This window comes from Gadus macrocephalus, chromosome 6 (assembly GCF_031168955.1).
Source record: "Gadus macrocephalus chromosome 6, ASM3116895v1".
NCBI classification, from domain to species: Eukaryota; Metazoa; Chordata; class Actinopteri; order Gadiformes; family Gadidae; genus Gadus; species Gadus macrocephalus.
In genome coordinates, this window is record NC_082387.1 from 11,452,812 (window position 1) to 11,470,390 (window position 17,579).

Sequence of the window (17,579 nt, forward strand, 5' to 3'; positions counted from 1 at the left end):
ACCGTTTTATCCAGCACCCAGAACATTTTGTTTGAGATCGACCGCCACAGAGCATCCTCCGGCAGGTTCCTAGAGATCCACCATCAATTGTTTGGTCCACAAAAGGGATTTAATAGTAGCACCAAAAGCACTTAAACTTAATCCGCAGTAGAGCTCAATGACACACAATGCCACGGCCGCCTATTAAGGATTACTTTATAGTTGGAAGTAAAAAAAAAAAGAATAAATTTTTTGTGCTTCTTTCACCAAGCAATAAATAGGCATCAATTCTAGCACCTGCCAACCCATAAGCTTATTATGTTCCTTTTATAATGGAACTACCAAACTGGGATTAACTTTCTGAAGTGGCAGATAATTCTTTATAATCACTATCCGAGAAGGGGAAAAAATCTGCTACGACTAAATTAAACCCTACTTACAGCATGATTCTGCTTTATTTCAAATCAAATGCTTTTCAGCCGGTCACTTTAAGGTGTCATTCACCTCCGGGTTGTCCGTTTATGAACATAGATACGGGTCGAGTCAGAGATGCCTTGGAAGTCTCGGCCACATAACATGCTTACCATATAGCCTTGTAGGGGAGTTTTCAAACCTTTGTCTGTATGCTACAATCTGTCGGTCATGCCTGCCTGCCTTCACTGTCCTGTCGGTAAAGATACATAGAAAAGGGGAATAGAGTGTGTAGCTATGTAGAGTGCAGAGCAGCAGCCAAAACGGAGCATTCACCCTAATCCCAGACTGGCAAAATATGGCCTCTACGGTTTAACGTGGACAAAGGCTGTTTCTGTGCAGCTGTGACTTCCTCTCGGCGCAACAAGGAGGTCTGTTATTCAAGGTGAGGTATTACAGCGGTGTGGCCCTAATCGTGGCGCCAGGACCCACCTCAAGGTCTACCGTGGAAAGTTAAGTACTGTCTGCTATGCGTTTTTTTCTCTGCGAGAAACCAGACATCAAGTGCCTCCAAAATTCAAAATATTTTCCTTCATTGGGTAATAACAGTCTCCCAGGCAGAGGGGGATGTGATAGAGGCCAACTTCAATTCCAATTTCATAAAGTCACTCTGTTTAAAATCTTGGGTAGGCAGTGTGGAGAAACCAGCCAGAGTAAGCTAGATTCTGAAAGTGTCCATTCCACCAGAACACTTGATGTGTGAGCTCTCTAGTTGAAGCAATAGGTTTGGCCAGCATTGTGGAAGTCTTGTCATACACAATGAGCACGAAGGCAGAGTGTGCCCAGACTGCCTTAAGTAGTCAGACCCTAGACAGGTGAGCCATCCAATAATTTTATTTTAAGAAGGTTAAGATGGGTATATGTCCTCACAGATTATTTTAGAAAGAATGTGCTGTAGCGCTGCAATATGGATGTAAATGGATCCTAAGTAAACCCTAGTCCATCGAATGCTCCAAAGAGTATGCAACGTTGAGAAGATATATGATTCAACCACCATACCTTTATTGGATTCAGCCACAAGGCAAAAACACATTTAGAGACTTGTTTTGGAGTGTGTGTGGTGAATAGCTGGTTAAAGGTTTTTTTTTTCAACATGGACTCCAATTCAATGAACATTTTGGTTGTAAGAAATCAACGCAGACAACAATTTTCGAATTGTTCCAGTATTGAGCGAGAACACTGAAACCGTTTTCCGCAAAAACGGACTTCAGTGTTATCCTTTGTGGCAATTACGGCCAACGATGTGAACAGTGGGAACAGTGGAGATGTGAGTGACAGCTGGGGAGAGGAGCGTGTGGTGTGTGTGAGGCTGAATGACAATAGGGACATTTCCTGCAACAACATCTCCTAGCAAGACTTCTCTTTTATCAAGACTTGGTTGGACATAACAACAAACAGACCATATCAACAAAAAAGTTTAATTTCCCTAAATGGGATCTTTTCCATAATGTCCGTGGCAAAAATAAGCACTTTAAGAGGATGTATATGGTCGGGCAGAATTGTCCCAAAGGATTACATTGCAGAATTGTGGATTAAGGCTGCAGCGTTCACGCTCAATACTTGAGTGTGAACGCTGTGTTGTCTGCAATACTCCATTACAGCCAAAATATTCCAAAAATTGATCCAGGTTGCAAAATCCCAAAGTCCTCCTTTAAAGCCCCCTCAACTGGCCCGGGCCAGGCTGATTGGACTCTGGGGCCTGGTGAGGCTACACACCTGTGCTGCATTGACTAATCAGGAAGCACAGGTTGAACCTGCCATCACTACACTGCTCTTTAATGGCAGTACCCCTACTTGGCGTGGAAAATTTAGCTAACGCTCAAATAAACTGCTTTTTCTTGTGTCTTGGCTGTCGGAAGTACCAAGCCAAGCCACTTAGCCGAGCCTTGGCAAAGTCAACTGCTACGCTTGTGTTTTATAACAGAAGGTAATTAATTTGGTTCTTTGCGTAATTTCCTCAAGGTCGAAAGAGGTAGGTCCTTTATGCTGCTTATTGTGTTATGCATTCTTCACAATTATATCATTTGACATAATCAACGCCACAGATTATATGCCTGGGGTGTGTTGAAGGATTTATTTTACAGTTTAAAATAACGGTGTGCAAATTGTGAGAAAAACCTGTTTGGTATTAAACCTAAACATTCCACGTTTATTTAAATTCCTTGCCGTTGCACTTGCCTGCAGTGGAGTATTCATCTCTTCTGTGTTATTGTTTCAAGCACGGATATCCCTGTTTATGTGAGTCAGTTCTGGCTAATCCAACATTAGCCTGCTAGCTATCAGTCGTTGGTATCTCTTTGTTTTAAACCGAAAGTTGTGTAGAACCATTGCTTTGACCTCAAATGCTACTTTGGGTTTAATGCTCACATTGCTCAGATTGCTATATAGTTAGTCTTGTTGTTGGAGACAATGTCAAAAACCTCCAGTCTCTTTTATAATGACTGAGTGTTTGAAATGACTGTAGGCTTTACATTATGGAATAATTAATAGCATTTGGTTTACCATATGAAGAAGCAGAGCAACCAATGCAGTAAATAAAATATAGGTTTCAATGTGAATATGTAAAGATAAATCTAGCGTAGATAAGTACACCAAAATGTAAATGTATATATTCTATTACATAAGAATTGCTTATTCTGCTGTGCATCTTTTCCAAAGCTTGTATTTTTTTAAGTCCATGATCCTTTTGTCTCCATTTTTATTTTTTCATTTGAAGGTATTATGGAAGGGGCTTGTCTCCCGGGTGATTATCTCGTCCAATAATATCATCAATCATTCCATAGCCGATTCATACCGTAAGACAATCCAGACGATGATCCCAGACTCAGTCATCAGATTACTCTCTGTGTATGCAATAAACTGACTGCTTGCTTGCCTGCATCTTTTAAATCCAAAGAGATTAACCTCTTTCTAAACTCATCCCCCGGTTTTCAAGGAATCATCTTGAGCTGCACAAAAAAGAAGGTAGGGAATGCTTATAATTTATTAACATCCACAAACTTCATGGTTATGAATCAATGCCACTCCCTGAGGCACAGAGTGAAATAACAGTGAGGTGGTGTCTTTGTGTGGCTGCTCTCTAAGCAAATAAGTGGTTTGGGGGGCACTAATGACAGAGTTTGGGTCCTTAATTATAATGCTACATGGGAGTGCAGCCGCAAATTATCCAGTGTAGCTAGTGGTTAGCCCCACGCCACTGCGATGCAGAGCGGATCCACGAGGTCACCAAGAGGACGAGGAGATAAGTGAGGGCCCGAAGCCCTGGAAGACGTTCAATGCCGATCTTCTTGTGTGGATATCGATGGCTTCGTGCAATTGGGCCACATTCGAGGCCCTTCGCAGGCGGCAGATCGGGTGACTTCCCGAGTCACCTAACATTCCATTTAGTAAAACTATCTTTGAGTATTTATCCCCTTGTGTTCTGTGTTTTAGGGTTGTGCTCTTGTTAGTGATGTTTCAATGGTCCTCCGCCTCTCTTCCTAAGTCGCTTCAGATAAAAGCGCCTACTCAACGACTAACTACAAATGTGTTTTTTCAGAGTTTTCCAGAAAAAGCATCCGCACCTTGGGGCGTTCCACACAAATTGAACGCCACAAGGTGCTGGTGGGGATGTTGAAACGCCCGAGAGAGTGACAGTAGCACTATTCTGTACATTAGCAGCATCGCTAGGAGACTGTTGGAGATGGGGACGGTGGACGGGGGAGTCAAGGGGGGACGGGGACGCCCTGCTCTTCCTGCTTTAATCAAGTCGAGCAGGAGATCCATTCTAACCGACTAGGACAACGAGCCGCAGAGCATCGCAGGCACAGGAGGAGTCCTGCTGTTGGGGACGGGCGGGGAGGTTGGCACGGGCTGGTGGGGTGGGTGGACCCAATCCAATTCCATGCTGCAACACGCTGAACCAGCAGTGAGGAGAATCGATTGATTCCGTTTTAAATCCTCCTTGTCGATATTTCTTTTTGTAGGTTATTCCATGGTCACCTCGGAGGGTGAATTATGCTCTGTTTTATATAGTGCTGTATATCCCCAAGGGAAAGCATGATTCGGGAGGTCTGTCCTGCTGCCTTTTTTTTCCCAGGCATACTGTGTATAAGGGAACACAATGCATCACTCCACAGCCCTGCTCACACCAACACTGCCAATGGACACGATGGGTGAATATAGGCTAATGGAGGGATTTAGGAACAGTTGTGGGAGGAGAGGTCGGTGGTTAACTGGGTCTGTTGTCCAATGTTGACTTGCAGCACAAGTGGAGAATTAGCGCAAGGGTTCTAATTAAGTTGGCTTCCTCACACTCCAGAGAAATGGGGAGCCATGTCAACCGTCAAGGCCAGCTTCGGCTGCACCTGGAAAAACCTTAAGACCGTGGTTGCCGGTCACTTTGAATAACCATAACATTTTCCTATAGGCCTATATGTTGTATTGCAATTTAAATAAGAGATCGGTCTGCCGTTACCACGCACACGTGACCAAACACTACTTATAGGGGGCTTAAGCGCTAGTCTACTTAAGTCAAATGTAATCTAATAAAGCATTAAATGTGGCTTATAAGCGTGAATAATGAGTGCCAAGTAAAGATTAGGTGGCAATTTCACGACTTGACAAACCGTTTACATTCGTGTATTTATCCTGTAAACGCAAATCTAAAGAAGGGATTATTTAAGATAAATAAAATCTATGGCCTCAATTGTTATTTCAAATGATCAATGATGAATCAGGAAAAAAAATACATTGAAGTCTTGAAAAGTGCTTATTATGAGCTTCGAAATTGGAGTAGGTTATTACAGATGTAAATCGCCCACAACAGCATCAGACGACAGAAACACGTTATGTACAGTCCATAATAACACATACGAAACATTGAACGCTTCACTGCAGACATTGGAGTCGTATATAAAACGTGTGTTTCGTAGCTGTATGAATCATGCACCGCATGAATTACCTGGGGTGCGTGTAGGATGGGCAGCGCTGGGGTCCGATCCGTTTCACCAGACGGGTCTGTGACGCTTCCACATCCACACGAAGATTCAACTCGCGAAAGGACCTTCATCTGAGGAGCGGTGCTCCTGAATTGTCCTTTTAACAATTGAAAGAAGAAAAAATCCGCCAAACGGACAGGCCTATACGGTCTGAATGAGCCATACCTGCCGTCCCGCTAGTCGACCTAAATCATTGGACACACAGAATCTCAGTCTCGGTAGGTCCAATGCACCGCTTGTCACCAATACGATTACATTCTGAGCCTTTAATATACAAAAAACGAGAGACGCTGGAAAAAAATCCCCTTTTTAAAAGCCTAGGCAAACAATCGTTCCCCTTGCTATCCCAGTGAAACTGACCAAACCCCTCCACACCGTGTCTTCATATAGGTCAAAGCCAAACACCGACAAGTCCATGGCGGGCGGTACGTTGCGGCTAGTGGACCTGCCAGCCTATTCTATTCTCTGTGTGTGTCTTTTCTGCAAACACCGTGTCCAATAAAACCCTGCAGATACGCGACGCCGCACAGCACCACTGAGCGCACGCCGCGGTGTCGCGAGCGCTCAGTGGAGGAGAACAGCACCCCCTGCTGGACTTAAAGGGAAAGGGATGCGCACAAATTTAATGTGAGGATTTTGTCTTCTGGTAATGTTGTAAAGTCTTAACTTAAAAAGACGGCACACGAAAGACTGTGTGCCAATTATATTTGAAATTACAGCTATGACCTTTATTTCATTAATTAGCAACTACTATTTATTTAGATACAATGCTGCCTGTCATTTATAATCAGCATAAACAATTCAGAAGGGCTGTTGGCCTATTGTATTTTCAAAACCAGTTATTTTAATTGTATAGTTTTATTATTGTTCTTATTGTATTTCTTTGCTGGGTTTGGACTTTTGGCTAGGATGTTATTGTAAATCAGCATATGTTTTCCCACATGTAATGACATAATTGGCGCATGTATGCCCTGGAGACCAGAATAGAGGCCTTCTTTAATTTGATAATTTACTGCATCGTGGGTCACCCCATAATAACAGCGGAAACACAGAAGGCAGAGAGGAGCATACCGGACGAATACAGTGCAAACGAATGGAGCTATGATGCGTTGACGCTGCGCATACAGCCACCATCCACGAAAACTAGAGGTTTTCTATTGTTATTCATAGCGCCGCGTTCTGAGTAAGTTTTACGTTCGGCCAGTTCCGTCACGTAATCGCTGTGACACAAATTGCACCCGTGGGAATAGATAACATTATCTGTACAACGTGATATTTATTCTTACTCTCCAGTCAACCCCTGTGGCCGAATGGATTTGATCCTTCCCATCACAGTTATTACGGGCTTATCCACTGTCTGTCCTGGAGGAGTTGTGTATTGGCACAGCCCAGATGACGCTGCATATTTCAGCAGCAGCCTCGGTGTGTGTGTGTGTGTGGGGGGGGGGGGGGGCGGTGGTGGTGGTTGTGGTGGGGAGGTGGAGATCTCTCCCTAGAAGGGATTCTCTTGCGGTGTCTGGAGAGAGAGACGTTGGATTAGAGGGCCGGCCGTGACCCTAGTCAGCACGGGTTCCTATCGCGGCAACACAACGCAACTCATGCTCGGCTTTACAAGACGGGCTTTTGTATAGGCTATATGTAACAGCTGCATTTAAACGATAATTATACAGTGAGTCGATGTTGTATACATAAACTTGATATCTATGTTCAGCCTCACTTGTAAGCCTCTGTGGATAAAGTGTAGGCCTACATTGAATGTAGGATAATTAAAAGGCTATATTTTCTTTTTATGCATAAATATACGGACAGAGATGCATACTGATCCTTTTATGTACTTTGCTTTTGTTTTTAATCTCTCTTTACATTGTTATTGCAAAAGCAAACGCATGCTATGCACATAGCTCATAGTCACACACGCACGCACATACACAAACACGTTTCATCATGGGTCCCCACCCAAAGTATTTAATCATGTATGTCTGTCTGTCTGTCTGTCTGTCTGTCTGTCTGTCTGTCTGTCTGTCTGTCTGTCTGTCTGTCTGTCTGTCTGTCTGTCTGTCTGTCTGTCTGTCTGTCTGTCTGTCTGTCTGTACAAAGAACTAACACTCCTGTCATCGACGGAAGTCATTGAGAATGCTCCCCAGTCTTTGCTATGTATCACTGAGCGCTTCAAGTTTCTTTCCTTAACAACGTGATGATTGATGAATGAGCATTGCATGAGAACAAAGTGTATGCTATTATTAAAATAAGTAGCTTGTGACTTGGCGGATATACCGTAGATAAGATCATCTTCATCACAAGGGCCTCCTCACAGAACAGCAGTGATCCCCCCAACCACTGACAATATAGCTTTGTCCAGTGCAGTCCCATGGCCCCATTGTGTCTGTCTCTGAGGTTTAAAGCCTGTATTAATTATCATGAGATATCTGACCTGTTCCCTTCCAGATGGGAACCTGCAACGTTTGCACTGCAGAGCCCAGTAACTTGAGTGGGTGGAATATAAAAATCACATGTCTGCCGGAGAGGAGCTGTGTGTGTGTGTTTGTGTGTTGTGTGTGTGTGTGTGTGTGTGTGTGTGTGTGTGTGTGTGTGTGTGTGTGTGTGTGTGTGTGTGTGTGTGTGTGGCGGTTACTTCCTAGCAGGTGTAGAAGACAGTCTCCCACAGTAGGGTTGAACCCATGCAACACATACTGAGACGTCAACGGGTTTGACCCTAGTTACAAAGTTTTTCATTCAATCATAATTTTACTATTTCTGCAATTAACTACTTTTGGTTTTACACTGCTCAAGTCGACATGGGTAAATTCAATAACCAAGTTTCAGCCAGGTATAGACTACTTTACTCTAGCCCGAGACACAGAAAATAATAAGAAACCAAAGCAGTATCTCAAGTTAGAGCTCATGCAAATTCTTGAAGAGGAATTGTTCGTGTTATCCAAAATGTAATACTGATAAATCAGTTGAAGCAAAGATGAGTTGCTCACAATCCGTTGGATAACAGCCAATCTGAGTCTCTCCAAAGTCTCCTTGTCCTACTTGTACATTCTTCGTCTATTACTTGTTTCCCTTTCTACTTCTCACTTCTCCTCTTGTATACAAGAACCTCACTGATAAAGGGCTATATACAAACATGTCTTCTTCTTTTGGTCTTCTTCTTTATAAATTGTACGTCATGTAAAAATACATATTTTCCAGGCACCATAATTGTATTTTCACACGCTAAGCGATGATAAGGCCTACACTGAAAGTTTATCAGTTAATGTACACATTTGCAGTTCATTTATTGTTTGCAAATTATAAACCAGCTTACGTGGCATCCGTGTTGATATCCTTTGGGCTCAACTGTCTCTATCTTTCAAATCCAACTCCAAGGTTAAACCCCTGTTTTGGCACAGAACAGCTCATGGAGCTTTTTCGAAAGAGTACAAGGCTTTTTATGTCGGGTTGAATCTACTACAATCTCAGTTTATCCAGTTTGTTTGCATACCCACATGGCTGCAGAACAGTGTGCTTATGTGACAACTTGTTTTATATCGGGTAACCCCGAGAATAGTGTATCATGACAAACAATAGAAAGAAAATCTTTCCAACCCAGAACCGATATTTAAAACAAGTACATACCGGCTGTAGCATCGTTGTCAGACAAGTCATTATTTTAGTGATGGTTCCTTAATCTCTGATTGCATATCATTGTCATTTTGGGATTTAGTAGAGTCAATTAGTTACATATAGTTCCTTTGAGCTTTGGTTGTTCACAAATCAATCCACAACATTTTATAACCTAACCCTCTTCTTGAGCTGGAACATCACTTGCTTCCCCATTCTTCTGAATAGATGACCCGTCTCCCTGCTTTTTGTCTGTGTTCATGTCAGCAGTACAAAGTTCAGAAGTTCATCGTCAGCAGAACCAAGTACCTCTAGTGGTACTATGTATTCCCACGCTTCATGTGGATGCTTCCGCAGTTCTGTCCTGTCTTTCTCTAGCTCTAGACCTCTTGTGCCTTTCCTTTGTTTTAGCATTGTCCTCTTTTTTGTTGCAATTCCTCTATTAGCAAAAACGGTCATTCCAACAGTTTGGAGTTCAACAGTGTGGGTGTGTGTGTGCGTGTGTCTCTCATAGACAAACATGTGTGAGAAAATGCCGGGTTTGCAAGCAAGCACATATATAACACGTACACATTTGCAAAAGCACACAAGCCTTCAGACATGCCTTAGCATTTACAAGCACACATTGATTGTCCAAGATGATCGACAATAAAATGCATTTTGTTTAACTGAATTGACTTAAAGGGAATTTAGCGGCATCTTGCTCAAGGAATTCACAACATTGAGATCCTCAGTCTTATGTCTGGGAGCCAAACACTCCTGCATCATTATTGTAGTAATTCCCGAAAGTGAGAAGAAGTACCTATCCAGTTTACAGCGATGACAACATGCTGCCCTTCACAGTAAACACATGAACCAAAAGACAGGGGTGGAGCTCAGAGTTCGCCTACATCTTAATCACCCAAACTGCTGATGACCCCGGCTGTTCAGTTGATTGGTTGATAATGATTTGGTGTGCTTATTGATCTGCCACATTGATTTGATTCCTCACACGCCCGCTTGTCTTCCTCCCTGCGAACCAGTCAGCGGGCCTTGTGAAGCTTGGTCATGGAAGTGAGGAAGTTGGATGGCCTCTTAGTTTTTAACTAACAAAGACCTCCTTGTAATTCCACAAAAATTACAGGGGAGTGCTTAACATCTAGTTAAGTATTGGGGTGCTGGTGACATTTTCAACATAGTTTATCAGTTATAACAACAAAAACAAGTCGAAACTGTGTGGCGTGTGCATGTGTGTGCGTGTGGGTGTGTGATTGCAAATAGACGAACCCTCTTTTTTCCTTTCTTTGTTGAAACACAAAACTCATACTGAAGACAAAAACAAGCATGTACAACCATACACATTAAAAACGGTGTTGATTGATTACTGTAACACAAAAATACATTGTGATGAATGAGTTTCAAATTAAAGGGCTTACATAAAACACTGCACTACTACTGCATGGCTTGCAGCAGAGTTGTCTTTATAGAGCTGTCTCGTGAAGGAGCCCATTGAAAGGGCACACAGCCCACAAAAGGAGCATGGGGTGTCTGAAAAATCGGCTCTGAATCACCGCGTGACACGACAGGAGTGTAACAAATTGGGCTGTAGTACAGTGAACAGCCGTGACAATCGTTCCCTTATTAACGATCGTCACACATAGTAGATTGGCGTTTATTATGAAAAAGGCACATGGGTGTCTTATTAGCTTGAATGGCCACTGGGTGAGGCCTTGGACAAAGAGCCTGAAGATTCAACTGAAATAGCAGTCTTTATCCCTTCAGTCTGAATGTGCCTACTGAAAGGCGAGGCACATTAATAATGCAATGCAGATCTCTTGGAAATCTACAAAAATAGATCACTCATTATTAAAGCAACACACTTAATACAATTAGTACAAACATGAATAAATAAGGAGATTATTCTAAGCAACAAATGCAAATCCTGTGCACTATCGCTTCAGGGGGAATGAGTGTTACATAACTTTTACTCACCATTTATTCTTGCCAGATTGTCATAGTAAAGAGTCAGACAAATTAGGCCTAATTGAGTTTCCATGGAGATTGGGTTTCCTGTTACGGGACACCTACATCCTTCCATCAGTATTAAAAAATGATGACTCTCCAAATGGGTTTCACGTGATGCCTCCGGTTCCTCACCTCTGAGCTTGTTGTTGTCTGAACTGTCTCCCACAGTGTGGGACGGCACTCATCCCAGCATGGATGGATATACCATAGCTTTGGTATAAATGCTAACCCCAGTGTACAATGGACAGGAGAGTACATGGGTTATGGTGTTTCACGCACACTCCAAAGGTTCTGGGGTCGACCCCCCCACCCATGTCCATAGTCTAACACAACCACACCCATACTTACCCCCCAAACACCATACTTATACCCACACCCACACACAGGACGCTCATGATGGGCAAAACAGCAGTTTGGGCGTTCAGCCGTGGCTGGAAGGTCCCTGGTTCAATAAACAGCTTCTCCCTGCTCAAGTACCAAGGTAGCCCTTAACATGGAAAACAACACACCAAATTTTGTTTGAGTTACGTGAACGCAGTCAAATGTCACAGTAGGTTGGATTTCACATCTCATATCCTGGGAGTACATCGGTACCTCAGTGGTACTGAGATCTGTCCAGATGAAACGCCAGGCTTGATTAGTTTAGGATGTGTGTTACAATTCATCTTGTGCAAGGAGCTTCGCCGTATAGCTTGTCCACTATGTTGTTATGGCTGTGCCCTGCCTCCTCACCCTAATTAGAACCCACTGCGGTGTGGCTTATTTATGTCACAAAAGTCATATGGTGGAAATGTATGTGTGTGTGTGTGTGTGCTTGCGTGCGTGCGTGTGTGCATACGGGCTTGCTAGAGAAGAGAGAGAGAGAGAGAGAGAGAGAGAGAGAGAGAGAGAGAGAGAGAGAGAGAGAGAGAGAGAGAGAGAGAGAGAGAGGCGGAGGAGGAGAATTAGTTGAGTGCAATGGTTGCGGTTGGGACTCGCCCACTCAAACAGTCTATTATGTGGACAACCCAGCTGTTCCACACTTAATTATGGGAACGCTTCTATTGGCTATTCTCCCTGTGTGCTCGTCTAACCCTAAGTTATCTACCTATCCATCTTTCCATAAATATAATTCATCAGACTAACGTAGTAATCATAGCCATAGTTATTGGACTATTGTATTACATTCTAAGCAATGGCTATTGGACAATAGTTTGACAATCAAAGCAAACTTGTTGCTAAAGTATTCAACAATGTTAATACGTATAGCTCTTAGCATTGAATGATTCCTATTACTATGATTTCATGTCTGGATATAGCGCTGACTAGTATGTAGTGTGTTTGAATGTTTATAAGCATTATACCCATGCTTAGTGCTATAGTCATGATATCATTCCCTAGCGTGTAAATTACCTATTCACAGTCTGCACAACGATTTCATTGTTACAAAACCAATCTCTGGATGTTACTTTGAAAGCCAGTAATTAAATCTAGCATTCAAGCAATCATCCCTTTCGATATCTGCTTGTCTCAATGGGGTCATTCTTTGTGGATAATATTCTCATGACATCTAACTCAGAGGTGGGAAAAGCAAAGCAACTTAAAGTGCCCATTATTTCCCCAGCGGGTGTGAGAACATTTAACCAAGCTTATTTGTTTTGCCTTTGCCCCCTCCCTAACACTTCTGTTCATTTAGTACAAAAAATGCTGAACGATTGTGTGTGGGCTGAATGTGTTTCCATTTAGCCAATAAACCAGCAATTGCAACCCATTTGCTATTTCTAGAGGAAGGAATCACTGACCCACTTACGACTATGGGTTTCCATTTTTTTTCTGAAAACGCCAACTGTATGTGCTGATGTGCTGAGCTGGTGTGTTGGGAGTCTGTCGAACGAATATTCGCTAAGGCTAATGAATGGTTGCTTAATTACATGGTGCCACTTTGTTAGGGCACAGTCAATTATACACTAAGCAAATGATTACTCATTCGCCTGTAAATGTTCATACAAAGACACAGAATGGATTACTGTTATTGCGTCCCTTCAGTAGTGGCACTAAATGGAAAAGGTCATCTTCCGATCATCAATTGTTTTAACTGAAGCTGTCTAATATGTTGAAAAGCTAATGCAATGACCAGCTGTTGGATGCAAGCACAGAAACACAAGTGAAAATGTGCCCAATATCAAATACAACTCTGTTAACGCCACAATATGTAACACTTTGAGAAAAAGTGCATTCACTTGATATTTTAAATCTGTGTTTCATACCTAGACTTACCTTTGCTATTTCCACCTCTGCATTTCTGAAGTACAAAGGTGATCCTTGCCTTGTCATAAAAATGTCAATGTACAGCTTAACACACTAGGCAGAATAAAACACTGACCTCAGCCTGCTCTCTGTGAGAGGCTGAAGGGCAAAATTCAGCAGCAACACAACTGGATGAAGAGAGGCCAGGCCAGGCTGAAGAAAGAGTAAGCATGTTAATTGGGCTTCCAGATGACCAGAGGAACCAGAAGGAGAGCGTTGACCCCTTCGTTAGCAGAGAGGCCAACAAACCCGGCGTGCTGTAAAAGAAGAGGACTTCCAGCCATCCCGGGAACAACTAACAAACCTCAAAGTGGTGGCGCTATCTTCCCAGAGGCCAGACGAAGACACTTGTAACCCACTTTCTGCACCATGTGATGATCTAGCCTCGGGGAAGACGGGTCTGAAGAGCTTAAAGAACTGACAACACGCTGAGGGTGAGTGTGAGAACTGTAGACTGGGTGAGCTCTCTCCTCAGGGGGCTAAGGGAGGGTGTGGATGCAGCCACCCGGGGGAGATCCCCTAAACTTCTCTCCTGGCCTGGAATATTCTGTGAGGGTCGCTGGACCTTAACCTATAACCCCTGGGCCCCAAACTTAGCCATGCGGCCAAGGGCCCCGACCCTTAACCCCCCCCCACCCTGGGTGTTACATCACCCACCCTGGGTGATGTAACATGTTTTGCTTTTACACAAACATAAATCATTATACATAATATCGAGGTTCGGGAAAATGATATCTGTGCTATTATTAGATGAACCTCAAGCCCAGCAAGACGGGTTGGGTCATAAGGCTTTTGATTTGATGCCATAATACAAGTCTTCAATATGATAAGAATCAGTTGTAGGTCTTACACATATCTCCTCAAATATTTCAAATGATGGATGGCAATGTGGGTTAATATGGCAACATTAAATATTAGCTCAACATAGACATCCGTTATAAATTGAATGCTACATGTGATGATAAGGTTGGAGGAGCCCACTCCTAAGCAGTGTACCAGAGGCCCGACCCAGCATTACAGCTCCCACGGTCAAAATAGCATGCACAAAACTGTGGATGACTTCTTAAATAAATAATAGAGGGTATCATATTTTTCTTGATATTTGGACGTTAGTTTAGTTATATTCAAAATGAGTGGTTTTGAGGCTCAATGATGCTCTAATTAGAGAGAGGAATCAGCTAGGCAAATATGAAGAAATACATTGCTAACAAAACATATTTTTGCGATACTAATAACGGCTTGATATAAATGGGTCTGAATATCCCAGACAGGCTTTTTGTGTGCCACTTGGGTAGAACAATTAAAGCTAAATATGACCTGATTGATTTGAAGGACACCCAACGCTGAATTTCTTAGGTTTGCATGCAAAACAAATTGTTGACACCTTTTTGGGTCCTTACTAGTTTGCACCCGTGCCTTTGAGCCCTAAAATAATTCTTAACACCAAAGGCCAAATGGCCTTTCCCCATGGCCTTGCCCCATGACGAAATTCGCGGACTTATTTTTACAGATATATATTCAGTGCTCTCTAAACATACATTTCTACAATTGAGAACCAATGAAAGGGAAACTAAATTACTTTTACAAGTCGTTACTGTCATCTAGTGGTCATAGTGGTGCTGCAACTTGCAGTTTCTTGCAGAGACTTTGGAGGGACTCAGTGTATAAATTGTAAGTTTAGTGTCTTATTGTTCTCATAGAGCTCATGATATAAAAAAAAATATAATTGTCAAAAAAAAAAAAAAAAAAAAATTGTTTCTGCTGGAAATTGCTTCTGTTCTGTATTCATGTTGTCCCCTATGGGTTAAGCAAGTATAACATGTTATTTATTTTTTTCAAACCCAGATGTGTTCAAAACATATAGCGCGTGGTATCTGCAAGAACCCTGGAAATCACGACACATATCAACCAGATCCAGCTCATGGACCACGGGAAGGGGGGGGAACAAATGATAAACTCCAGAGGGAAGAACTTTTTGGATTACCTGCTTGTTCTATAATATAATTGAGGTGCGCAACTGCCGCTCATCGTCGAGCTTCAACGCGTTTACAGATACGATGTAATTGCAAAAATCATCTCGCCTGGATGATCTTCGGCTGAATAGCTTGTCCGCATGCAGGTAGGCCTACTTTTCAGCCCCCAACTTTGACGTAGTGCAGGGCCGGGCTCAAACGCGGTTGAATGATGCGACTTGACAGCAGGTCTGAAGTTATTACAAAACCGGTTTCAACTTTACTTTTTGCCTGACGCTGTTGGAAAGTTGAAGAATGTTTCCAGGGCCAAATCTGTCCTGCTGAGCAAGTGGTTCTGATGTTCTCTCTTTGCCGCTTTTCCACCGCACATGTAGCTCGACTCGACACGACTCGACACGACACGACTCGACACGGTAGCAGCACGGGTGCTTTTCCACCGCAAATAGTACCTCCTGGACGTGGGCGGGGTCGGCTGCGCGAAAGGGCCGTGACGTATTTGTGTACGCGACGCAAACAACACATACGCAACCCACACATGGACAGAACCCACATAACAACAATGGAGGACATCGATCGCATTACTATTATTAGCTGGCATGTTGAAGAAGTTGGAGAAGTGGAACATGTTGGCTGCGGCGCTGCTATGGATGTTACCAGCATGGTTGCCATGTCGCTCTCGTGACTTCGTCACACTCTCTGGCCAATCAGTCGCCGGCCGTCTGCCGACGTCACCTTTTAGCATCGGCTCAGCTCGCTTGGAACCTAGAGCGAGTAGGTACTAGAAAAAGCAGCCACTTCAGGTACCAGATACCATGGTACCGCGGTGGAAACGCAAAAAATGCGAGCTGAGTCGAGTCGTGTCGAGTCGTGTCGAGCTGGTACCATGCAGTGGAAAAGCGGCAAATTTATTAGCTTTCTGAATCCTTATTTTCCCATTGTATAAATAGGAATCATGTCCTTTGCTTTTTTGGAAACGAAATCGTTATCTCCAGTGTGCGAAATATATGACAACACACACCCGCACACAACAATTGTTGATAATCCGATATGCTATAGTAGCCTATACGAAAAAGCAACAATTTAGCCAATGCAGCCTCCTGTGTAATACTGACATAGGAGGCTGCATTGGCTAAAGTTGTTTGGACGCACAATGTTTTATAACAAGGAGAGGCAAAGTTGTGCATTCCAATGCAAACAAAACAATAATTGGCACCAATATGGCGCACAACAACTGAATAAATGCCAGGTAGGCCTATAGCCTATCGGAGACGGGCACGCAATCAGTCAGTGCACTTGCAAATGAAAGCCTGCAGTCTATGACCGATCGTGTGACATTATTTAATAATCCATCTACAGCAAATACGATCAGACAGATACATCATTGAACACATACACAAAGCACATTCGTCCAACCACGGCGGATGCTGACAAAATTTTACACAAGCCAAACATGACACCACGGCAGGTGCGCTCTCTCTCGCGCGCGCTCTCTCTCGCTCTCGCACGCACGTAAACAATTAGGGGCAGGGCTAGCCTATTCCAACTTGCAAGGCTAGGCTGCTTCACTATAAGACCACAACCAACCACGAAGCCTTCATAACCATGCAGTATGCCGAAGCCGGAAAGGACATGCATGCACACAGTTGCACACACTCATCATGCACAGTGCACCCGTCCCTATGTCCCAGTTCTATCATCACAATTCAGTCACTGCAAAGATTTAAAAGATAGCCTCTTACCTTAAGTTAGAATGGACCCAAATGTGTGAGTGATACACTCTGGTTTAGCTTTCGCTTGCTAGCCGTTTATAGTATGACTTTTCAACACGTCTTTCTTCTGTTTGGCGAACATGCATAATTTCCATACGTACACAGGACTTGCTGGCTCCGCTTGGCAAAAAATAACATATTTGTTAATAAATGTTTTGAATTCTGAATACTGGACATGGTGAGCTTAAAAATACTTCAGTGACCGTTAGTGACAATAAAATATGTATTATTTATTTTTTTTACTAAATTTGAGACCCCCTCAAATTTTTGCTTTTGAGGCTTTCAGGGGGTCTCATCGGTAAAACGGGGGGGTCGAGCCCCCCCGGACGGACCCCCTCGTATTTTTCTCCATGTGGTGCACGGGAGAGCTGAACTGAGCTGAGCTGAGCTTTTTTAAATGGGCAATGATTTCCAGATGAGCAGATTTTTAGCTTTGTGGTATGAATATCGGACTTAGTCAATCACAATCACAACTGTCAAAACTTTTCGAGAATAAAGAGTAATCCAATTTG

General features: G+C 43.1%; 1 protein-coding gene across 1 annotated transcript in view; it reads right to left on the reverse strand.

Moving 5' to 3' along the window:
* wscd2 (WSC domain containing 2) overlaps window positions 1-5,964 on the reverse strand; it is a 34,450-nt gene extending 28,486 nt beyond the window's left edge. Inside the window, exon 1 of the mRNA XM_060054111.1 lies at window positions 5,393-5,964. The gene's annotated coding sequence lies outside the window, so the exon portion shown is untranslated. The remainder of the gene's footprint in view (window positions 1-5,392) is intronic.
* Between the last annotated feature and the right edge of the window lie 11,615 nt (window positions 5,965-17,579).